At 43.9% G+C, this 25511-nt stretch overlaps 1 long non-coding RNA gene across 1 annotated transcript in view; it reads right to left on the bottom strand.

Annotated features, from left to right (window-relative positions):
• Positions 1-1105: 1105 nt before the first annotated feature.
• LOC140594660 (uncharacterized) overlaps positions 1106-25511 on the bottom strand; it is a 79806-nt gene continuing 55400 nt past the window's right edge. Inside the window, exon 2 of the long non-coding RNA XR_011995733.1 lies at positions 1106-2240. This is a non-coding gene — a long non-coding RNA (uncharacterized lncRNA). The remainder of the gene's footprint in view (positions 2241-25511) is intronic.

Raw genomic sequence — 25511 nt, 5'->3', positions numbered from 1 at the left:
CATCTGTTTGCGGCCCAGAATAATACACATACTCAACATCTTTGACATGTATTTGTTGTTTCTGACCACCAATTTCTATCCATTAAGGAAAAAGGTAGAAAAGTTTCCCAACCTTTGGCTGGCTGTGCTCGCTGCAGTCAAGTGTCTGGTAATGCTCAAAATCACAAAAGTGGCCCATTCAAGAAAGAACTCAGAAGGCAAACTCAGAGAAGACCGAGTCTAAACCCTGGCTCTGTCTCTCACAGCTGTGTGACCTTGGGAAAGCGGGTCAGCCCTAAGCCCCAGTAGGACAAGGAGAGTAAGCTAGAACATACCACAGCTCCCAGCCGTGAAAACTGGCATAGCAGGTCAGAGAGGTCAGTGCAGATGGATGATTTTTCTTTCCCCTAAACTCAATCAACTTGGGATCAAATACGTATTTCGGAGACAAGCTGCATGTTAACATTATTCGACATCATTAAAACACTCATAGACGTAGCGAAGCATATTGGAGACCACGTTATACAAGGGCACACACACGACGTGTCACTCTAGCGGATCATAACATGTATTTCCAATAACATTCCCCCCACCCCGCCCCCGTGCATTCTCGACAACGTGAATTTTGCACAAAATCCTAGATTTCAGAATTAGGTATAAAGCAGCAGCATGCTAATTTTGAGGTCTGGAAAGCAAGGCTGCGAGAGGTTGGGCTATTTTCAAGAGGTTTCATTACAAGCAAGTCATCCGGGGCTGCTTTCCTGGCTCTGAAGGCCCCCAGGTCAGGGCTCAAACCTGGGATGAGAGGATCATATCAGCCCTTCATTTGTTTATTTAAAAGCAAAGTCCAGGGCAGCCCCGGTGGCGCAGCGGTTTAGCGCCGCCTGCAGCCCAGGGCATGATCCTGGAGACCCTGGATGGAGTCCCACGTCGGGCTCCCTGCATGGAGCCTGCTTCTCCCTCTGCCTGTGTCTCTGCCCCCCCACCCCCCGTCTCTGTCTGTCTCTATGAATAAATAAATAAAAGATTAAATAAATAAATAAATAAATAAATAAATAAATAAATAAATAAAACAAAGTCCAAATTCTCAGGATAGCAGAGTCAATACAACCTAAAAACGCAAGTAGCACGGAAAGGAACGTGTGAGTTATATTTCGTGAACATGTCAAATATATTTCACAAATATAATGTGAAAATACTAACATAAAATAAACGCGAGGTCACCAAAGGAAGGCAAATGTGGAAACTAGAGAAAAGTTCTAAAAAAATATGAAACTAAAGAAAGCACATTCTAGGTACATTCTCAGGCTCCGGGGGAAGCATGAATGACAAGAGTCACACAGAGAGTCACAGAGAGAGACCCACACTCCCCTGGGGGAGCCACTATTTTTCCGGGGGTATCGACCATCCCAGGGTCAACAGCCCTGCTCCTGGTCCCAACACCCTGATTTCTGAGGTCGAGCCACTTCTGCCTGCAGCACACCGTTGTGTGTGTCGTGCTCTGCAGCCCACGGCAGGCCACGCAGGCCTTCTCTTCCCCAGGACCCTGTCCCTGGAGCAACGCAACTCAACTCAAGGGCCAACCATGAACTGAGTCCCCGCTGCCCCAGTGAAATGGTCCATCCTCTCCTGCTAAGGAATCCCTGGAGGTGCCATCGCTCTTCTCCTTTCCAGGAAAATCCTTCCAATTGAGTCCCACTTTGCCCACACTAGTCAAGCATCTGTCACTGGTAGTCTTGTCACAGTTCTGTGCCGTCAAGCCAGACCGAGTTCAAGGCAGCCAAGATGGCCTCCATGCTCTTGGCCGTTTCCTTCGGGAACTCTTCTCCTCTTCTTGGCCTGCCTTGGACACGCAGTGCTCCAGCAGGAAGATGTGGGTGACGCAGAAACCGGGGAGGAAATGTCACATTGGTGGTCAGGCAGCCAGTGCAGGCCTCTCCTCTCTGGGGAACCTCCCCCTGTGGGTGGCTGCTCAAGAAGACACCTGCTCAAGAAGAAGGCCTGAGACTAAGTCCTGCCATAAAGGGACCTTCTACACGTCGGGCTGTGTGGAGGGAGCCAGTCCCAAAAGTCTACATCCACACCATTCCATTTACATGTATGACAGTCTGAAGAAGGGACAGAAATCGGGTCAGTGGTCGCCAGGTGCCCGGATAGGGGAACTCGAAGAAACACATGGGAATGTTGGTTGATGGAAATGATCTACATCGTCAACCTGGTTTCATGATTGCAGATGTTGGTCAAAACTCAGTGCTGTATACCTAAAAAAAAAAAAAATCTGTGTTGCTCTGTGTAGACTCTACTTCGATCACCTTGACTTAACAAATAAACTCAGAGAATAAATGCTAAGACTTACTGTATGGCCCAAACCAGTGGCATTTCCCAGTAACAGCTGACGTTAAAAGAAATAGAGCCTTATCTATACATTTCAGCTAACTAGAAGTAATTAGGGGAATATTTTGTGAACTTCCCAGGGCCTCTTAAATCCTACATGGCATTCAGCTGTGCCCTTCCCACTGAGGGCAGGATGGCCTACGGCGTGGGTGCCTGGTCTGCCTCAACATGGGAACCATCTCAAGGGCCACCATCGAAAAAGGACGTCATGCCGGGTCTTATCCTCTGTGTGCTCTTCCCGCATTCAGACAAATTGTCTTCTTCACCTGGCCAGTTAGCCAAGAAAGGTCAAGGGGCTGTGAGCCATCAGCCCAAGTGGAAGAGAAAGTCCCACCTGCTCCCTGAAGCCCAGGTTAATTCACAAAGCAACTCCTGGTGGCGGGGGGGGCTGCTGCTATATCTAAGACCTGGATCAATGCCTAACACCCCTGTAAGGAAAGGTCATCAAAAGAGGGACCCCACAGAGAACTACAGGGCCATGTGACACTGCCCCAACCATCCATCAAGTACACCTACCAAAGCTAAATGAAAACGCTCACACCAGCGTGCTTGATTCCCCTTGCCCTCCGACCCCTCCCTCCACCCCAATTCTGTAATCACAAGGGTCAGAATGCTGAGGAAATGTTGAGCAAACTGGACACGTTTGACCCCTGACGGCAGTTACACAAGTCAGCAAATCTGAAACAAGATAATTATTAGTTCTCATATTTATTAGCTGAACCCTTTTGAGTAATAGCCTCTGGGAACGTTTATATATGCAATAAAAGACTTCATCGTTGTTAAGTGCAGAACGATGCGGCTCCTTTGGGATCTGTGCTGCAGCAAACCCTTCGGCCCATGCAACGCCGCTCCCTAATTCAAGAAAGGTAAGAGCTGCAACTTGACCGTTCCCCACTCCTGTGTACAACTCCCGCGTCTGCCTTGTAAGTGCTGGTGGAACTGAGGGATTTGAAGTCAGGACCATACGCGGGCCAATTTGGGTCCAGTAAAGATAAACCTGAGCCCATATTTTCCAATATGTCACCCCAGAATGACTTGTGACTGAAGAGAGCTGTCTGGTGGCCCAAGTCACCTCTTCCAGCCGTGCCCATGGGCAGAGTCAAAATGGGTGAGCTCACAGGTTTTGCCTTGGAAGCAAAGTTTGCCCAACAGGGCTTTCTTAATGAGTCACAGGAAATTAAAACTAGTGCATCTTTTACTCACAGTTGATTCAACTGCATCAAGGCCTACTCCACATCTGGGGCCAACGGCTGGCGGCTCAACAGTGCGATTCATGGAAGGTGCCAGATAAGAGCTCCCTCCGCACACTTTGCTCACCAGCCCAGTACCATTCCCCCAGCTTAGTCTGTTGTCTGAAATATTGCTGTTTAAGTAGGTTGGGTTATATAATAAAGACGGGAAAAAAAAAAAAAAAGACGGGGCATGAGCACCACTACAAGAAAAAGAGATGGGAAAAGGGGCAGGGGAGACGGACGCGATTGTTGCTCCATCACAGACAACACTTGCCCTTTCTCACACCTCTGCTAATTGCAGGGCCCCAGCAGCTTGCCGGCCTCAGAGCGCCCAGAGTCCAAACATAAAACACATCCGTCCGTAGACAAACACAAGTGACAGAGTCTTCAGGAAAATTCCCGGTGCCAACTTTAACTTTTATCTTATTTTTTTAAGGTTTTATTTATTTATTTGAGACAGAGGGAGAGAGAGAGAGAGAAAGCACAAGCGGAGAGGGAGGAGGCTCAGAGGGAGAGGGAAAAGCAGACCCCCCGCTAAGCAGGGAGCCCAAGGGGAGGCCCAATTCCATGACCTGAGCCCACCTCAGACACTTGACTGACCGAGCCCCCAGGCGCCCCCAACCCTTATGTCCTATACCTCACCGGGAGCCGTACCCCATGTCAATGGGACGCTCCTGCTAGGCAGCAGTGGGTTCAGCTCATACGGTGAATTGAAGTCCAGTTCTGCGGCCCCTGGCCACCATCGGCCTCCCCTCTTGCGGCCACTCTTCCTCTGTCCCAGGCCGCGGTAACACCACATTGTGTACTTGAATCCATTTGCTTTTAAATTCCTTTGACAGATCATTTTTCTCCCGCTCACATCTTTTTACTGAAGTTAGAAAGCAAACTGAAGGGCTTAACAAAATACACAATCTATATTTAGGACCCAGGCTTCAGGGCGCCGGGAGCGACGCCGGCCGGGCCGGAGCACGGTGACTTGGGAGGAAGCCTGCCCTGCTCGCCCCTGCAGCCGGGCCCTCGGGTCAGCCACGGCCCTGAGGTTCCTGTTCCTCAACCCCCCTCCAGCTTCCCCTTCGCCCCTGTGGAGGATGAAGATGTGTTGTTGGTGCTGAGCACACTCGCCCGGCAGCTACGGGCAGGCTCCAGCTCCAAGGTGCAGGCAGTCTGCGGATAAGCGGATCACTGCGAGCAGACCTGTGGGCTCAGAATCTGTCCCCTGCCACACGCGGGGAACCGAGCAGTTCAAACCCTCTGCTTCCCTGAAACCTTCCCACAGGGTGTCTGCTGCCACCACACCTGCAGCCAGGGGGTGACTCTCCGCAGCTGGTCCACGTTGCCCGCCTGGAGGGAGGGAGCCCCGCGGGATGGGCTCCAGGCGTGAGGGGACACCTCTCCACTAGTGTCAGCCCCACAGTGACAGCGTCATGTTGCTCTTTCCTTCCCTGCACACCTTCCCGGCCGCCAGGTACGCCAGGTACGGGGCTGTGTGCCCGGCCCGTTAGTTGAGGCGCCCAGGAGCACCCCAGAGAAGACCTGGGGCACACGTCGCTGGGTGTTACACCATATGTCCGCAAACTGGATTTTAATTTAAAAATATATTTTGGGGATCTCTGGGTGGCGCAGCGGTTTGGCGCCTGCCTTTGGCCCAGGGCGGGATCCTGGAGACCCGGGATCGAATCCCACGTTGGGCTCCCGGTGCATGGAGCCTGCTTCTCCCTCCTCCTGTGTCTCTGCCTCTCTCTCTCTCTCTCTCTCTCTCTCTCTCTGTGACTATCATAGATAAATAAAAATTTTAAAAAATAAATATATATTTTGAAAAAAAGAAAAGAAGAAAGAACTGGAGCACACGCTCACGCTCGTTTAGTAAGTGCGGGAAGTATCCACAGGGGCTCGGGGCCGGAGCCGGGGACTGAAGGTAAGTCAGCAGCGGGCCAAGGCCAGAGCCTGAGGCTGCGAGGAATCCCCGGGAGCTGCGTAAGGGCCAGGCTCACACAGGTCCCGCGGGTGACCAGAGGGACAAGGGAGCCGTTGGTGAGGAGGCTCTGGAGTTGGTTGGGGCAGGGGAACACTGGCTCCCGCACTCCAGGGCTGCCGTGCGTGCAGCTGACAGGCTTTCCCTGCCTCCAAAGGCCCCTTCTGCAGATTCCAGCAACTGAAAACATCTCATCCAGCCCAGCCAGGCCCCAGGGAAGGACAAACAGCAACAACGGCCACAACAAACAAGCAAACCAACCAAGCCTCCATCCTGCGGTCCCACATCAGTCAAGAGCGGGATGCTCCAGAGGGCTTCTGTTTGGGGCTGTGCTCCCTGATTTGCAGGGTCTGCCAATTTCCGTGGTGTAAACACTCCCACCGTGGCCGATTCCAAGCCCTCCACCGTCTAGCACTGGATGCAGCATTCCTGAGTAGTTAGCCCACAATTCCTGTTAGGGCCCAAGCGGCAGAGGGCTGCCCCAGCACACCACTGAGACCGGGATGGGGAGCTCTAAGCCTTGAGACTCGGGTGGTGAGCACTGGCCTTACCCTCCTCATTTGCTCTCTCCTGGGCACTGGGTCTCTTGTCACATGACCCCTCGAATGCGATCCTCAACCCAGAACTAGCTCTGTGTCTAGGGCTGCCTTTTAAGGTTGGGGAGTTCAATGATACAGATGCAGCGAAACGCCGGGACACCTGCACCCCGATGTTTCTAGCACCCCAATGTCCACAATAGCCAGACTGTGGAAGGAGCCTCAGTGTCCATCGACAGATGATGGATAGAGAAGCTGTGGTCTATGTATACAATGGGATATTCCTCAGCCATTAGAAAGGACAAATACCCACTCTGCTTCGATGTGGATGGAACTGGAGGGTATGATGCTGAATGAAATAAGTCAGTCAGAGAAGGACAATCATCATACGGTCTCATTCATTAGGGGAATATAAAAAATAGTGAAAGGGAATAAAAGGGAAAGGAGAAAAAATGAGTGGGAAATATCAGAAAGGGAGACAGAACATGAAGACTCCTAACTCTTCCTAACATGAAGACACTCTAACTAGGGGTGGTGGAAAGGGAGGTGGACACTGAGGGGGGCACTTGACGGGATGAGCACTGGGTGTTATGCTATATGTTGGCAAATTGAACACCAATAAACAATAAATTTACAAAAAAAATTAGAAAAAATACAAAGTTGGGGAGTTGACTTCAGGGTTGAGAAGCAATATAGTAGAGTAATTAAAAGCACAGACTCTAGGGCCAGACTGTCCAGCTCTGCATGTGTTATTGTTGTAACCCTGGGCAAATTACTTAACTTCTCTGTACCTGTTTCCTCACTCATAAAATAGGAATAATAATGATAATAATAGTAATTATCTCACAGGGTCCTTATAAAGGTTAACTGAGTTATTATAGCCACAGTGCTTAGAACAGCGCCTGGCATACAGCAAGCACTACTTAGAGAATGCTGTTATCACTTAGGAATATGAGTGAGCAGTTGATAAACCAGGACCCTAGGAGCATAACATTGTGCTCATGATGTCACATTTCCACCAGCTAGAATTATACCCAAAATTGATCCCCTAGAAGAGAGAGAGAGGGAGAGAGAGATCAGAGAACCTTTTTTAAAGCCACATGCCATGAAGCAGACCTTTCAACCCAGGAGGTTTGCAGAGCCCCAGTCTCAGGTGGAAGCTATTTTTAATAATGGATGCCTTACCTTTCTTTTTCTTTCTTTTAAACCTATTGCTTTTTAGTCTGTCATATGCCTTCAATAAAATAAGGAGGTTCCAACTGAATTATTTGAATAGGAATTAAAGGTAAGATGAACTTCTTCCATGGATCTTGTTCAAGTCCACACTTTGTGAGCAGCTTCCTATGTGCCAAGCACCTAACACCTGATGGAGAAAAATGGAAACCAGAAAGGGAGGTAAATATTAGCCAGATCACAAAGGACTTCGGTCATGATGATGTGAGGATAATGGGGAGAGACTGACTGGATACGGAGGGGACACTGGGCAGGTGTGAGGCCACCCATGCAGCAAGGGCTTCACGGAGAAGTTAATCCTGCTCACACGTGGGGGTAGAAGAAGGCCGTGAGGGTGCAATTGTTCGGTACTTAGTGCAAGGCACAAATCAAGGGGGAGCGCCATTCATACTGTCGTCACAATAATTTTGTGTATCAATTACAATTTTTACTCAATGGAAATAAAGTGTTTCGAGGAAAGTATGTTTTTGTCATTGAGCTAGCCATGGCGCTGAGTGCAGTTGGGAGCTAGGCTTTGAAGATACCGAGTTTGAGTTGCCCGCAGGACATCTAAGTGAACCAAGCATGTGAACAGTTAAAGACACATGTCTGAAGTCCAAGAAAGATCTGGGCTGGAGATGCAGGTTGGGCAACATCAGCACACAGACTGTTTTTACAGTCATGGAAATAGATGATGTCATTCAGGAAGTGTGAGCCGAACAAGGGTTCTTCATGTGAGGTTGTAACAGGCTTCTCTGGGAAGCACTTGAAAGAAATACCCAAAAATACCAAATTAAGGGGTGCCTTGGTCACTCTTTCGGTTAAGTGGCAGCTCTTGATTTTGGCTCAGGTCATGATCTCAGGGTCCTGGGATGGAGGCCTGGGTTAGGCTCAGTTGCTTGGTGGGGAATTGGCTTGAGATTCTCTCTCCTCTCTCTCTGTCCACCCTGCTCAGTCTCTCCATCTCTAAAATAAATAAATGCATCTTTTTAAAAAAAAAAAAATAAAGAAATACTAAATTAAGCCTTATCAGAATGAGGTGGGGATAACAGCTTCTGAAGCTTATGGCAAAGTGCCCTGAGCAAAGGAAGAAGACAGGAGAGCCAAGGATGCGATATTTACCTTTAAGAGGTGAGCAAAGGACACTGAAAGGCAGGCCACCAGCAGAGTGTGGAATCATGAGAACCAGGGAAAGCCCAAGAAAAGAGAGAAGGTGTCTGTTAAGGCCAGAGAGAGCAGGGAAGCCAAGGACAATGAGGTTTGACTTCCAGGAAGACCAGCAGTGGCCTTGAGAGTGTCACTTCAGGGAAGTGCTGGGTGGGCCTGGAGCAGGGACGAAGATAAGTCCTCTCAAGAACATTGACTTGGGAGAAGACAGATCTGGGGAAAGCTGAAAAAGGAGCCCAGAGAAAATTATTCTTCCTTTTTAAGGAAAAAAAAAAAAAAAAGCTTGAACATTCTTAAGTGTTACTGGAAAAGAGGAGAGAAGAGAAGCTATGGATGCCTGGACTGGCGGCGTCATCATCCAGACATGACAGACCGAGGGCAGCTAGTCACCCGCAGAGGCCTGAGGGCTACTGCCAGGCCTCATCCCCCGACCCTGGGCCCAGCCCTGGCCCAAGCCCTCAGTGCGGCTGGAAGCCAACGGTAGCAGCCTGCGAGCCGCTCCCTGCTCCCCCCAGGACGCCATAAGAGCGCTCTCGGGAGGGTTGGAACGCCAGTGGGATGGGGCCGGGCTGGTGGGGACCTTAGAGGCGAGGCCTCTGCAGCAACAGGAGTTGGCCAAACTGGAGAAGGGAGACGTGGGACGAGACGGTGGATCTGGATACCTTAAGCTGATGCGGAATTAAATCTTCACTGGAATTGTCCTGCCTCCCCTTGTGTCTGTACACGTCTTTGGTGAAAGAGATCGTATGAAATTGGGGGAAGAGCGCAGAGTTTGAGGTCAAACAGTTCTCGGTTAGGCCTTGACTCTGCACTCAAGAGTCGTAAGATCTTATATTCTATTAATCAATCTGAGCTTCTGAGCCTCTGTCTCTTCATTTGTAGAGTGGACATAGTGGAACTAGTTTTGTGGGCCTTCGAGGCGGCATTAGGGTCAAATCAGAGGACATACACACAGATTCGTTGGCCACAGTACGGGACGTGGCGCAAATGATAATCAGTATTAATGGTAGCGGTAGTGCACCCTGGCCTCTAATGAAGAAATCAAATCCTCATCAATCAGCTTATAATTATCATACAAATTACATGATTTACGTGAGGCCGACACTTGGGGAGGAGAGAGTTCTTCAGTACCTTTTAACTAAACTATCTGGAATTTGATTTACAGGATTATATTATTTATGTTGCAAATCAAAGTCATGTCGGTCCTTGCCAACATGCATATCATATCACTCATGCCAAGAAATACAAACCTCTAATGTTACAGATTGTGCAATTGCTTAGTTGGTCTTTACATTTGGGAATGATAAGAGGAACACTGAAACCCCAGTAATATAGTAAATGAGATTTCTTGACCTTCCCATAAGAATTTTATCTGTTAAACCAAGAAAATTCATGCAGATATTATAACGTGAGTAACATAAAAGTTGTGTGTTTCTTGTTTCCTTTTTGGGCAGAGCTCGGTGGGTAAAAGATAAACAGAATTCATCTGCTCAGTTGTGTTTTAACCCAGGGGTTCTCTGTCTTCATTGTCCGTACTGTGAAAGTAAGAACAGGTCCTATTAGCTCTTATGCATATAGTGATTATGCTCATCTTTTTTTTCTTTTTTTTTCTTTTTTAGATTTTATTTATTTATTTGAGAAAGAGAGAGCATGAGCAGGGGGAGAGCAAAGGGAGAGAGAGACGCCGACTCCCCGCTGACCAGAGAGCCCACCTTAGGGCTTCATCCAAGACCCCAAGATCATAACCTGAGGGACTTAAGTGACTGAGCCACCAGGCACTCCTAACTTCATCTTAACTTTTTTTTCTCACCCTCCACTAGAACCTCTCAATTTTTCACTTTTCTCTTGATCTTCTTTTTGCCATCCTCTCCTTTACTTTTTGAGGCCTCCTTCAAAGTACAGCTACGTGTTCTCCTGGCTGGAAAAGGGCCAGATCTTTGATTCACGAAGAAAAGAGAATGAGGTAGTTTCCTGCGTGGATCCACAAAAAGCCTGTCCGAATCCTTTTACTTCCAAAGTCTCTCTAGGCAGCCTGTCACTATAGCTAATGGGGGGATTTGCTAAAACTACGGACAGCTGATAGGATCTCCTCGGACTGAATCCCTGCCTCATTCCATACACCAAAATAAATGTGAAATAACAAGGATTTACACACCTAAAGCAAAACCCGCAGAGCACTAGAAGAAAGCACGGGAGAGCTTGAAGTCTTCTTGATGTATGCAGGGCTCACTGAAGCCTGGTGCAAACCCTACCTGCTATCCAAGAAAAGGCACGTCAACTTGACTTCACAAAAATTGCAAATTTCAGTTTTTTAAAACACAGACAAACGAGGAATGTAGTTGAGACTTCACTGACAGAGGCTAATGATAAATAAGAGCTTTGATAAACCAGTTTTTAAAATTACTCAAGACTCAACGGACAGTTGGTCAAGATCAGATAGTTTCCATAAAAAAAAAAAAGAAAGAAACACAAATAATCCCTAAAAGGTGAAAAATGTTCAATCTTTCATAATTAAAATGCAAATTAACAATTTGTTGCCTATTAGCAAAGACTGGAAAGTTTGATACAACGTGGAGTCAGTGAGGTTTTGAGGAAACAGGCTATTCATACGGTGTTAATGGGATTGTAACTTGGTGCAACCTCTCTAGAGGGTCTTGTCCTCCTGCAAGTGGCCCTGGCGTAGGTCTAACCTTTTCTCTTGCAGGGCAATATGGCAATTATTCATTAAAATATAAAATGCTCACACCCTGTGACCCAGCAATTCCATTACTAGGAATTTATCCTAAGGATCTGACCTCTCAAATGTGCAAAAAGTGCATGTGCAGGAGCCTCTGTGTTGCAACATTGCTTATAATCCCCCCCAAACCGGAAAAAAGACTTTTTCCTATCAGTTTAAGGAACTGGGTAAATTAATTAGGATACAACCAGGCGCCGGACTCTCCGCAGTCCTGAAGCAACCGGGTGCACGCCTGTGTGCGGGGCGCAGGGTGTACGTTCCCGGGCCTGATCATGGTGAAGATCTGGAAGCACGTTCTCCGCACGTGTGGATGCTTGTCTGTGCAGAGGAAATGTTTGAAATGGTCGGAGAAGTGCTTCGACGTACGGTTACCTCTGGGAAACTGATACTACCTTACACACTTTATAATCTAAGCAAATGCAGTTTACTAAAAGGGAAAAAGAAGGACAGAGGGAGGCAGAAAAGAGAGAAGGAGGGAGGGGACCGGGCGAGAGACCGGGAGAATGACACCTTCGGATTCCTTTCAGCAGATGAGCCCGTGCGCCCGCCCGGCGAGCTGGAGGCCGACACTAGCACAGCTCAAAACGTCAGCGCTTCACCAGGCTTCCCCAACACTACCTTGCTGCTTCCTTTAGGAACGAAAACAAGGAAGAAGCACCAGACTGTTGGGTCTGTCCACACCTTTTCTCGGTCTTTGCAGACCACCTTGGGATGAGGCCCTTACTGCCCTTCAGCCAAGGGCGACTCCAGGAAGCCAGACGGCATTTCCTCCCATAATACACAAATTTGTGTTTTGCCTGATGTTTTTGTCTCTGTGCCTAGATCCCACAGCGATAGGCGCCACAAGAGTACACAGAGGCCCGAGAACCGGCCCGACGTTGCCGAGAGGAGACAGACATGCGGGGTCAAGAGGCCGCTGTCTAAAGGCCGCGGCCATCGCAGTTCCAGGGCAGGGCTTTGGCGTCGGGCAGGGGACGCTCCGCCTTGGTCGCCAGAGCACGGAAGGTTTCACCGGATGAAATCTCTTTGCTGCTTCCTCCTGGGATTCTGGGGGCTGACCAGAAGCTACGATGACTTCTTCTCAGTTGCTTTCAAAAATTAAAATTACATCTGAGGGCTATTTTTAAAGATCATGGTTTCTTGCCTGCCGAGGATTTGTTTTTTTTTTTTTTTTTTAAGGAATTGGTTTTCCAACACTGATTTTAGGATGGCTATTTTTGTTGTTGTTGCTGTTATCTTTTCTATAGGAAAAGAGCAAAGGTTAGACCTACGCCAGGGCCACTTGCAGGAGGACCAGACCCTCTAGAGAAGGGGACTCGCCCGTCCTGCTCCCAGCCCCACGCTGACCTCTGCAACATGACTGAAGCTTACAAAATACTCTCCTAGTACTCGACAGTTTAAATATTAACGAGCACGTAAAGCTACTGGGGGTAAGAGCCCGGGGCCTGTAATGGGAGCAAGCCTCTGCTGGCTCCGGCAATTACCCCTTGCGCAACTGCAGGCCGCGGCCGGCTGGAGGCTGGACGAGGACACGCTTCCCGCGGCCCTGGCAGGAGGGCCCGGCGCGGCCCGGTTGCATAAGCTTTTTCATAGCATAATAATTAGTCATTAAGAAGCAGAACAAAGGGCCATTCTGACACCAGGGTGCTCTAATATTGTCTGAATTTGCTTTGGGAAAGGAGGTATTTCTTGCAGTCTCCACCGAGAGAGCGGGTGCAGGGCTGGGGGGGCGGTCGGGGGAGGAGGTGGGGCCGCCTGGTGCACCCCACAGACTCCGGGGCATTTTCTGTCCCTGCTCTTGTGTTTCTGGTTGTCGTTGCCGCTGTGTTTAATCTTCCCCCCAAGCCCAAACATCCCACCCCGACCCCACGGGCCTCGGCTCACCCACCGGGCCAGGGCCTCCTGTCAGGCCTCCGGGCTTCCTTGGCTTCCAGTCCTCCCCAGGCTTCTCTTCGTCAGCAAAGTCACTGTCCTCTCGTTTTGCACATGTCATTTTTCAATGGATTGAATATTTGTGAAATTAGGGTGCTAAAGTATTGCTGCCCCGGTTACTTCTAATTAAATGAACATAGACAGCTTGAATTTTAGGAGTGTTCACTTTAGAAATAATCGAGTCTTGTCCCCGGTTCTACAGATGCAGGAACCGAGGCCAGAGACGCCAAGGGGTGAGCTTGCTTGCTAACGTCCGGGGGCCTGAATGAGGCATCTGGCTTTACCCTTATTCTTGGAATACATCCCTAAGCTCATGTGCGTTCTTTGTCTCCTGCATGAATTCAGTGTGTACCTGAAACCTCCACCCAACCTGTTGGTGCGCAGGGCAGACACAGCCCTGCACGGGCTAGAAGATAATCATGGCAACAGTGCAGCCTGCAGGTAAGTCTGAAGATAACAGCAGTGCACCTGGAGAAGGACTGCCTGACAGCACAGGGGCCCGAGGACTTCTGAAAGCCTCAAGCCCCGCAAAAAAGTACCCACAGAACCTGGAGAGATGGTGTTCAAGGGGCACACTTTGGGTCTGGACTGAAATGATGGACCCAAAGTGGTGGTTTGTTTTATTCAGAATTACATTTGCCAAAGTTCATTGGGAAAAAGTTTAATTTCCCACAATACTGCCAAGAGAATTGAGTCTTTTCACCTGTGCTTGATGGATAATGTCAATAATGATAGAAAATGGCCCATACACTTGATGGGATGAGCACTGGGTGTTATTCTGTATGTTGACAAATTGAACACCAACAAAAAATAAATTTATTAAAAAAAAGATTTCTAACAAAAATCAAAAAAAAAAAAAGAAAAAAAAGAAAGAAAGAAAGAAAAAAGAAAAAGAAAGTGGCCCATAGATCATGACCCTTCCTCTTCCGTCTGCCCGGAGCAGCCATCACTACCCACTCACGGTGCTGGCTAATCGCTAAGAGTTACACGAAGTTGACAAAAGAAAAACAGTCTTTCACATTAAACTCATTTTCCTTAAGTAAGAGTTTGACTCACTTGGGTCGGGACAATGCCATGGATGCTAAATGCCCAGGTTTAATGTGTCTCAAAATGTCCTTAAAAGGGTTGTAGAAATGCAGGCTAGATATTTAAGTTATCGAGAGTTTCACTGGGGTGGTCAGTTGCCCCCCAAAGGTACCACTTAATGGGATTAGCATCAACCTACAGGGAGATTTCTAGTGACAGATGAAAGAATTATTTTTCACCATATTTTCTAATGAATTGGCTAGAAACATCTTCAGATCTCTGCTGAAATGTCACCTTTGCTGTGAGGTTTCCTTTGACCACCCTATCTAAAATTGCGAAATATCTTCCTCCCCCCTTCCCATCTCTCTACCCAGCTTTGTTTTTCCCCTTGGCTCTGTCATTACCATGTACATAACATATGTATTTTTTTGAGTGTCCGTCTTCCCTACTTGAATGAAAGCTCCAGGAAAATAGAGATTTCTTTCTGTTTTGATCACCACTGTATCGCCAGGGCTTGGAACAGTCAGTGCCTGGCATATTGTAGGGTACGCAATAGACAGTCACTGGGTGAATAAATGAATGAATGAATGAATGAATGAGGACAGCATGCTTACAAAATGTGAAGATAACAAACCCAGGAAAGTTGAGGAAAATAGTAGATGCCCAAGTCAACAACCAAAATTACCTTGCCAGGTGAGAATGATGCTTTAAAGCTAGAAAATGGAATTTAACAGGCTCTGTAAATCAATCCCACACTTAGATTTCAGAAAAACAATTGCACAAGATCAAGATGGAAAGATAACGAGGCTAAATAACACGTGCAAACATGACAAGGTCTCAGATGACCGCCGACGCGATCTGAGTCAAAAATAAAACCAGCCAGTCAAAAAAGCGTGATCTTTGATGTCATCACTAATTAAATAATCATACTTTTCAGCATACAAGTGTGCCCATTGCATTCCTTCATTTGAACTCACATCACATCACATCCAATGTACGTACAAAGAACAAAGTTATTCCTTGCAGCCAGGCTTGTAAGAATAGAGATGAGAAGCCACCTAAATATCCATCAATACGGAACTCGTTAAATAAATTAAGAAAAGCTACACCATGGAATACAGAAGAGTCTCTAGGTAACAATGAAAAAATTCTGAATGCACTGATTTAGAGTCGTCTTTAAAGCAAGCAGGTAAGTGGGGCAGAGGGAGAGAGAAAGAAATTTACAGGAAAAAGAAAATAAATGCCAATTTTTGTTTAGAGTTCATTAAAAGCCTGGTTACTCAGGGTGATTTCTGACCATTAGCTTGCCCGTCATCTAGAAGCTTGTTACAAATGCAGAGTTAAAAAAAAAAGAAAAAGAAAGAAGAAGAAAGAAAGAAAGAAAGAAAGAAAGAAAGAAAGAAAGAAAGAGAGAGAAGAAAGAAAAAAAGAAAAAGAAAAAGAAAGAAAGAAAGAAAAAGAAAGAAAGAAATGCAGAGTAGCAAGCCTAATGCCAGACCCACTGAAACAGAATCCGCATTTTATAAGATTCCCAAATGATTTCTTTGCACATCAACTTTTGAGATGTGCCGTTTTAGAGAACAAATTTAACCTAACCTATCTCATCTCATCCACACCCTGAGGAGAACCCGGCCACCCTTTCCCTTCAACCTCCCTTCTTGCAGTCCTCCTTGTTCTAGAGGCCCAGGAGCCCTTAGCATGCTAACAGCCGTGGGTTTTGAGCTCTTAGCAAGAGCTCAAAAGACTCAAGTACTAAGAGTATCTTAGTACTCAGATACTCTTAGCAATACTGGATTTTGCAGGATCCTGCTCCTCAACTAGCTCCAAAGTGTTCATGGCTGAGCTGACACTAATGGCAACCAATTTTGCTTGGCCAACCTGCTTAGTGCAGGGACATCTGTGAGTCCAAGTAATTTGCTTCTTTTTGGCCATACGGCTCAGGTCAGGGTGGCTGCTACAGCCAAAGCCTGACGGCTGGTGCTAGCTTTCAATTGTCACATCTAAGTGCTCTACTGATACAGCCCCAGCTTCAGCTGCACATTCTCCTACAAGGATACGCAACAGGGAAGGTCAATCACATGAGCACCCAGGTTTCCTTCCAGATTTCAAGTTACTTGGCCACAGCATGACTCCTTCACCTACCAGAATTAAGTAACTGATGAGGGCAGCAAGTAGTACTTGGAGACCCCACATATCATGCACCTGTCCACTTACGTGGCTCATCTTCTCCTCCTAGAGTTGATGACGTCTGAGCTGACTTTTCTTCCAGTCATGTGGCCAGTGCCTCCCATCTTCATCCTCTGCCACATGTCCAACTCAGGCAATGATGCATAGCTTGTGATTCTCCTTACCCTGACAGTTTTTTAGAGCCAGAAGCAAAGCACATATGCCAGCATTGCGAATATGGAGTTTGGGTGGGATTTTATTGATTCCTTGTAGTCAGTGGCCAGAGGGATAAGGTCCACATTACATTGTTCAGTGTCATTAGTGGTCTTTGAGGTCCCACTAATTGGGCAGCATCCTACAGAACCTGTGGCCCAATGATCCAGAGATTCACAGCTTATTGGAACGGAAGTTCTTGAGCAGAAACAGACATTGGAAGTGCCACCAGTTTCTTTTTCCTAGTACATCATGTCCGTTTTTAACAAGATCTTAGAAGGCATATTAAAAGGCAAAAAAAAAAAAAAAAAATCACAGTTCAGAAAGACGGAATAGGCATCCAGACCAGATTCAAATATGTAGAGATGTTGAACTTATCAGACCAGGAAATTAAAACAATTGTAATTAATATGGTAATAATTCATATGGAAAAAGTAGACAATATTCATTTAAAAATAGGTTATACAAGCAGTTTTTATCAATAATCATGTTAAATGTAAATGATCTAAGTACAAGAGAGATTAAATGCAAAGAGGGCTAAAAATACTAGACCTGACTATGTGTCGTCTAGAATAATCCTATTTTAAATAAAAGACATGGACAGATCAAAAAGGAAGGGATGGGAAAAGTTATACCACAATAGCACTAATAAAAAGCAGATGGTGTAGCTATATTAATTTTTTAAAAAACCAGACTTCAGAGCAAGAAAAATCATCAAGGATGAAGGAACATTACAGAATGATACAAGGTCAGTTCTACAAGAACACATAACAATCCCTACTGTGCATGTGCCTAAAAACAGCATCAAAATACATGAGATAAAAATAGGTAGAACTCCAAGGAAAAAAATAGACGAAGCCATGATCATAGTTGGAGAACTCACTATTCCTCTATCAGTAATTGATGGATTCAGCAGACAGAAAACCATAAGGACACATTGAATGAAACAGCACCATCAACTCTAGAGGATCTAACCGACATGGATGGACCACTTCAGCCAACAAAGGCAGAGTATATATTCTTCTCAAGCTCACATTTACCAGAAGAGACCACATTCTGAGCCATGTAACACACTGCAACAAGTTAAAAGAACAGAATTCATACAAAGTATGCCCTCAGACATCAGCAGAATTAAAGTAGAAACCAGTAACAGAAAAACAACTAAAGGTCTAAAAATCATATGATCATCCAGCAGATGCTTAGAAAAAGCATTTGACAAAATCCAACACTCATTCATGAGAAAAGCTCTCGGGAAACTAGGAATAGAAGGAAATCGTCTCAACTTAATAAAGAACATCTACCAAAAAAATCCTACTGATAAACTGATCGGTGAGAAGCTATTTTCCTGCTAAGATCAGTAATGAGGCAAGGATGTCCCCTCTCATCCGTCCTTTTGAAAACTGCACTGGAAATCCCAGTTATACAATGAAATAAGAAAAGGAAATTAAAAGTGAAGTATACTAATAGGGGAAAAAACCTGATTTTTTTTCTTTTTCTTTTTTTTTTTTTGCAGATGATGTAACTATCTGTGTGGAAAATCCCCAAGAATCAACAACAACAAAAAATACTGCAACTAATGAACAATTTACAAGATTCATACACAAAAAGTCAACTGTTTCCCAATTTACCAACAACAAACTATTGAAATTTTTAAGTCACACCACAATACCATTTATATCAGCACCAAAAAAGAATTAAAAATGTATGTACAAATCCAACAATATATACAAGATTTACAGAAGGAAAATGACAAACCCTGATAAAGAAATCAAAGGAGATCTAAATGGAGAGAACTTTCATGTACAGCAATAAGAAGACTCAATATTGTTAAAATGTCATTTCTTCCCCACTTCATCTAAAGAGTCAATGCAATCCCAACCAGTATTACAGCAAGTTATTTTGTGAATATCAACAAATCGATTCTAAGGTTTATTGGGAAATTCAAAAAGACTCAGAACAACCAATATAATATTTAAAGAAAAGAACAAAGTCATAGAACTGACAGTACTCAACTTGAAGACTTAGCATAAAGCTATAGTAATCAAGACGGTGCAGTATTGATTAAACAACAGACAGAGCAATGGAACAGAATGGACAACAGCGATGGATACAGAAATAGACCCACACATAAGTAAGTTTGTGAAGTCTGACGAAGGAGCAAAGGCAACCCAATGGAGAAAGAGTAGTCTTTTGAAAAAATGGTACAAGAACAGCTGGACATCCACACAAATAAATAAATAAAATAAATGTAAACCCAGACCTTACACATTTCATGATAATTAACTCAAAATTGGTCATAGTCCTAAGTGTAAAACACTGAACTTTAAAATTCCTAGAAAATACCAGGGAAAAAATCTAGATGACCTTGGGATTGGCAATGACTTCTTATATACAACAGAAGTGTATGATCCATGAAAGAGAGAATTGGTGAGTTGGACCTCATTAACATTAAAAATTTCTGCTATGCAAAAAGAAGAGCATGAAAAGACAAGCCATATGTGGGAGAAAATATTCGCAAAGAATTATCTGAGAAACCACTGGTATCCAAAATTAGACTAAGAACTCTTAAAACTCAGTAGTAAGAAAAAAAACACCCAATTTTTAAAATGAGTGAGAGACTAAACAGACACCTTACCAAAGATGTAGGGATGGCAAATAAGCACATGAAAATATGTTCAACATCACATTATTAGGGATCAATGAGATACCACAACACACCTAGCAAAATGACTAAAATCCCAAACACTGACAATACCAAATGCTGGCACAGATGTGAAGCAACTTGAACTCTCATTATTGCTCATGAGAATGCAAAATGGTAGATAACAGTGGAGAGAGTGAGCATCCCTGACTTAAAAAATCTCAGGTTTTCCCCATTGAGGATGATGTTAGCTGTGGGTTTTTCACCTATGGCCTTTATCACGTTGAAGTCTGCTCCCTCTAACCCTACCTTGTTGAGGGTTTTTATCATGAATGGGTGCTGTACTTTTTCAAATGCTTTTTCTGCATCTATTGAAAGGACCAGATGGTTCTTATCCTTTCTTATATTAATGTAGTGTATCACGATTAATTTATGAATATTGAACCACTCTTGCAGTCCAGGAATAAATCCCACTTGAACCTGGTGAATGATTATTTAAATGTACTGTTGGATTCAATTTGCTAGTATTTTGTTGAGAATTTTTGCATCCATGTTCATCGGGGATATTGGCCTGTACTTCTCTTTTTTAGTGGAATTAGATTAATGCTGGCCTGATGGAATGAATTTGGAAGTTTTCCTTCCATTTCTTTTTTTTTTTAAGATTTTGTTTATTCATTCATGAGAGACACAGAGAGAAGCAGAGACACAGGCAGAGGGAGAAGCAGGCTCCCTGCAGAGAGCCCGACGTGGGACTCGACCCCAGGACCTCGGGATCACGCCCTGAGCCGAGGGCAGATGCTCAACCACTGAGCCACCCAGGCATCCCTTTCCTTCCATTTCCATTTTTTTAATAGTTTGAGAATAATATGTATTAACTCTTTAAATGTTTACAGCCACTTTTGAAGATACTTTGACAGTTTCTTACAAAACTAAATATACTCTTACCAGATGATCCAGTTCCTTGGAATTTACTCAAAGACTGAAAATTTACATCCACATGCTCTTTACTATTTACCCAAAGGAGTTGGTATTTACCCATAGTTGAAAATTTATATCCACACAAGAGCCTATACATGAATGTTTATAGTAGCTTAATTCATAATTGTCAAAACTTGCCAACATCAAGATATCCTTTAACAGGATAAATGGATAAATAGACTGTGGTACTTCCAGACAACAGAATATTACTCAGTGATAAAAAAGAAATGAACTATAAAGCCACAAAGAGACATAGACATTGGATATTTCTAAGTGAAAAAAAATTTTAAATTGTTTTTGTTTTGATTCCAACTACATGACGTTCTTTAAAAGGCAAAACTGTGGAGACATGAAGAATATCAGTGGTTGCCAGGGGCTTATGAGGAGGGAGGAGGGAAGGATAAAAAGAGCACAAGGGATTTTAAGGAAGAGAAATCATGGAGTAATGGTGAACTATGGACTTTATTTAATAATTATCAATATTAGGGATCCCTGGGTGGCGCAGCAGTTTGGCACCTGCCTTTGGCCCAGGGCGCGATCCTGGGGACCCGGGATCGAATCCCATGTTGGGCTCCTGGTGCATGGAGCCTGCTTCTCCCTCTGCCTGTGTCTCTGCTTCTCTCTCTCTCTCTGTGACTATCATAAATACATAAAAATTTAAAAAATAATTATCAATATTGGCTCATTGGTTGTAACAAATGTTAATAAAGCTGAAACTAATGCTAAATGACAATCAAAGGGAAAACTGTGGGAGGGAGCAGTAATTGGGAACTCTGTACTTTCAGTTAATTGTTTTATAAACCTAAAACTGCTTAAAAAATTAAATCTTAAAAAATAATGAGTCCTAAAAAAAAATTACCATATGACCAAGCAATTCCACTTCTATATGCATACCCCCAAAGAACTGAAAGTAGGGTTTCAAGGAAATATCTGCACAAACATATTCATAGCAGCATTAATCACGATCACCAAATAGTGGAGGAAATCCAAGTGTCAATCAACAGATGGATGGATAAGCACACTGGGGTATGTGCATGTAATGGAATATAATTCAGCTTCAAAAAGGAAGGAAATTCTGACACATGCTGCAACATGGATGAATCTTGAAGACGTTATGCTGAGTGAACCAAGCCAGACACAAAAGGACAAATACTGTATGATTGCTCCTACATGAAGTATGTAAAGTAGCCAAATCCATAGAAACAGAAAGTAGAATGATGGTTGCTAAGGGTTGGGATGCAGGACAGGTTGTAATGAGGTATTATTTAATGCGTACAGAGTTTCAATTTTGCAAGATGAAAAAATTCTGGATATTGGGTGTATAACAATATAAAAACACTTGATGCTACTAACCCATGTATTAAAAATTATTAAGATGGTAAATTTTAGATTACATGCATCTTACCACAACTAAAAAAAATTTAATGATAAAAGGATAAGTCAATATTTGGAATGAATTGCTTATGTACAGATTATTCCCGGAAGAAAATACAAAAACTGACATATAGTTATTTCAGAGGAGAAGGAGGAGCAGATTGAACCAGGAAGGAAACACTTGGCGTTTTTTTCATACCATATACATTTCTCAACTTTTCAGTTTAAGGAAAAAAAGGGCCAGAAAACAACTTCCACATCCCTTTCAAACAGAAGCAGGTGCTTCAAAACCAAATAGTTGAAGTTTTCTGTTTCTATACCTTTGTCAATTTTTAAACAGAGCCCCTATATTTATGGCTTAACTCTCTTAGTGTGTATTTCTATCACTCTAAGTATCAACTTTTCTCAAAGCACAGGTAAGCCATTTTCCCACAGGAACCCAAATTTGTGGTCTTTGGCACATAAAATGGACAAAATATGTCTATTGATGGTGTTGTCTCTATTGCTTTTTCTGATAGCAGTGGTGGATTTGTGCAAATCCATCTGTATGCTGTCCCCCAGGCCTGTGTCCGGTCATACTACTACCTGACAACTATTGAGGGTTGACTATGCATTCCACACAGTGTTGAGTTCTTACATCTATCATTTCCTTTAATACCTAATTGCCCTCGGTCCATTTTACACATAAGGAAACTGTATGTAGGAAAGTTAAATAATTCTTCTGAGGCTTTGATGCATTAGGAATGGATTTTGCACCAGATTCACTCTATGAATCCAAGGCCTGTGTCATAAACCATCACATCATACCTCCTATGAGAGCATTTCATGGCAGGCATGGAGTTCAGCTTATTACTGTGAAACCACAAGGACGGCTAGACTGCAGGCACGCTACTGTCTTGTTCACTGCAGTGTCCCCAGAAAATCGCACAGCACCTGTCACAGACCACTTGAATTTACTGGCCTCACCAGGACCAATAACTATTTACCCGAAAGTGCAAGTGGGTAAGCTCCAGAGGAACTGAGAATATAAACCCATCAAGTGTTCTGAATAACGAAGATAGGATTGCCGGAAAGCACATCTGGAGGTCTGCTCTTCAACCCCCAGCTCTTTGTACTAACCAGCAGCACATTCGAACTCTGGTGAGGCTTGTATTTTCCAAATGTATATTTGTAAAGTATTCTTTTAACCACTTGTCACCAATGAATGAGGAATTACTAATTACCCACATCCACATGAAGCCACATTGCTCCTTAAAGGGGATGCTAAAGATTTCAGCAAATGTTGTCACCTTAGCATGTTGGAAAAAAGTAATGTAAGTGACAGCGTGGATTCTTCTTTGCACCACAGGAAGCACTAATGTGAGAACCTCATGTGGACTGTGTAGGCTGCAGCCAATGCCCCACGATGGCTTGTGAGCAACATGGTGCATCCACCTGGCACTCTGAAAAGGAGATGAGTAGACATGCTGTCGTAGGCATGCTCTTGTTTTCCTCTAGCCACTTCTGTCCCTGCTAGCCCTCAACGCCACTAGCCACCCAACACCCTTAATGGCTTTTAAAATAAAATTCTGAGATCAGGAAGTTAAACACGACAAACACCACCCCATCAGCACCATTAGAACCGTCTGTTAAAGCCACAGGCTTATAATAATTATTTTTAAATTATTGTTATTAACAAGAGATTATTCCGCATGATTGTCTTCTTTTGTCTTTAAGTCTTTTCTTTAATGGAGTCCTACCGAATTCAGGGACTTTTCTAAACAAATGTATTCATTACTCTTCCCATATTTCCGCTCCAGTTTTTCCAAGAATGTGAGCTTAAGATGACTGCATAAAGAAGATGTGGTCTATATATACAATGGGATATTACTCAGCCATCAGAAAGGATGAAATCCTGCCATTTGCAACGAGGTGGATGGAACTAGAGGGTATTATGCTAAGCAAAATAAGTCAGTCAGAGAAAGACAAATACCATATGATGTCACTCATGTGGAATTTAAGAAACAAAACAGAGGATCATAGGGGAAGGGAAGGAAAAATAAAATAAGATGAAAATAGAGAGGGAGGCAAATCTTAAAAGATGCTGAACTCTAGGAAATAAACTGAGGGTTGCTGGAAGGGAAGTGCAGGGGGGAGGATGGGGTACCTGGGTGGTGGGCATGAAGGGGGACACTTGGTATAATGAGCACTGGGTGTTGTATGCAACTGATGAATCACTGAATTCTACCCTGGAAACTAATGAAAAAGAAAGGAGAAGGAGAGAAAGAGAGAAAGAGAAAGAAGAAAGAAAGAAAGGAAGAAAGAAAGAAAGAAAGAAAGAAAGAAAGAAAGAAAGAAGAAAGAAAGAAAGAAAGAAAGAAAGAAAGAAAGAAAGAAAGAAGAAAGAAAAAAGAAAGAAAGAAAGAAGAAAGAAAGAAAGAAAGAAAGAAAGAAAGAAAGAAAGAAAGAAAAAGAAAAGGAAAGAAAGAAGGAAGAGAGAGAGAGAGAAAGAAGGAAGCTTTCTACCAAAAAAAAAAAGAAGAAGAAGAAGAATGTGGGCTTAATCATCATGTCCAATAGCTTATAAAAATACCAGTGTTGTCCTCTCATCCTTATTTTTTCTTATATCTCTTTTTTCCATATAGATGTAGATATATGTGCATGTGTGTATGTTTGTGCATACACCTACGTAGATATATGTGTGTACGCATCTACTTACATATGTGTGTACGTCTATATGTATAGCACAAATTCAGAAGTTAATATATATCTTCTATCTACACTTTATTTTTGACCTCTAGACCAAAAGTCCTAGGTTTTGACTAACATCAGAATTCCCTGAAGGGCTTGTGAAACTGCTGGGCTCCACTCCGGAGATTCTAATTCAGTAGATCTGGAGTGGAGCCTGAAACCTTGAACCCTAAACATTTTCGAGGTGATGCAGATGATGTTGATCCAAAGCTCCACTTTGAAAACCACTGCCTCAGAGGAATGACTTCAAAATTCATCAACATGGATGACAATTTTGACCACAGAGAGATCGAAGAATCTCAAGAAAATTCAAGACCCTGTTCAACTGTTTCTTTTTCCACTGTCTTAATAAAAACAATAAAATATTAAAAACACTAAGAGAAAAGTGCTTTGTGGTAAACATTCAAAATCATCATCATCATAGTCACTGCTGGATTTTCTGAATAAGGATGTATTTGACTATATGTCTGCCAACTTTTGCTGAATTTGAATCTTCTAAAAGGGAGAAGTTTCATATCTTCATAAATAAGATGGGTCCTTAGTAAAATTTTGGGTTTTTTTCTTCTTTAAATTTTTTAAAAATATTTTTTAATGTATTTTAGAGAGAGAGAAGGCATGCTAGTGAGGGGAAGGGCAGATTACTGAAGAAGGAGGGAAGCAGACTCCCTGCTGAGCGGTGAGCCTGATGAGGGACTGGATCCCAGGACCTCGAGATCATGACCTGAGCTGAAATCAATAGTCGGTCACCCAACCAATTAGCTACCCAGGCGCCCCTGGGTATTTTTCTTCTGAGCCCCTGCTCTTTCTCGGGGTCCTGGTTGCTGTTAACACCATGTGTCACTCTTGCTTCTCTACTGACTCAAAGTCTGAGCATCAAAATAAATTCTTCCTTGTCCATACCAAAACCTGCTTCCAGAATAAAATATAATTGGTATTTTTCAATGTGTGATTCTTCATAGAAGAAACTGATTTAAAATGTATTGTTTTCCCACCTAATCATAATTGTTCTTAATGTTCCAAGTAAACTAAGAAAAGGCAAAAAATGTGAAGAAGAAAATGAAAAACACATAACTTCAAAGTCAGGTAAAACATATGTTAAAATTGTGGTGCAGCCACTCTGGAAAACAGTGTGGAGTTTCCTCAAAGAGTTAAAAATAGATCTGCCCTATGACCTGGCATTGTCACTGCTGGGGATTTACCCCAAAGATACAGATGCAGTGAG

Source organism: Vulpes vulpes, chromosome 12 (genome assembly GCF_048418805.1).
Source record: "Vulpes vulpes isolate BD-2025 chromosome 12, VulVul3, whole genome shotgun sequence".
Classification (NCBI taxonomy): domain Eukaryota; kingdom Metazoa; phylum Chordata; class Mammalia; order Carnivora; family Canidae; genus Vulpes; species Vulpes vulpes.
Note: the sequence above shows the minus strand (reverse complement) of the source record. Positions and strands in the feature narration are given on the sequence as shown.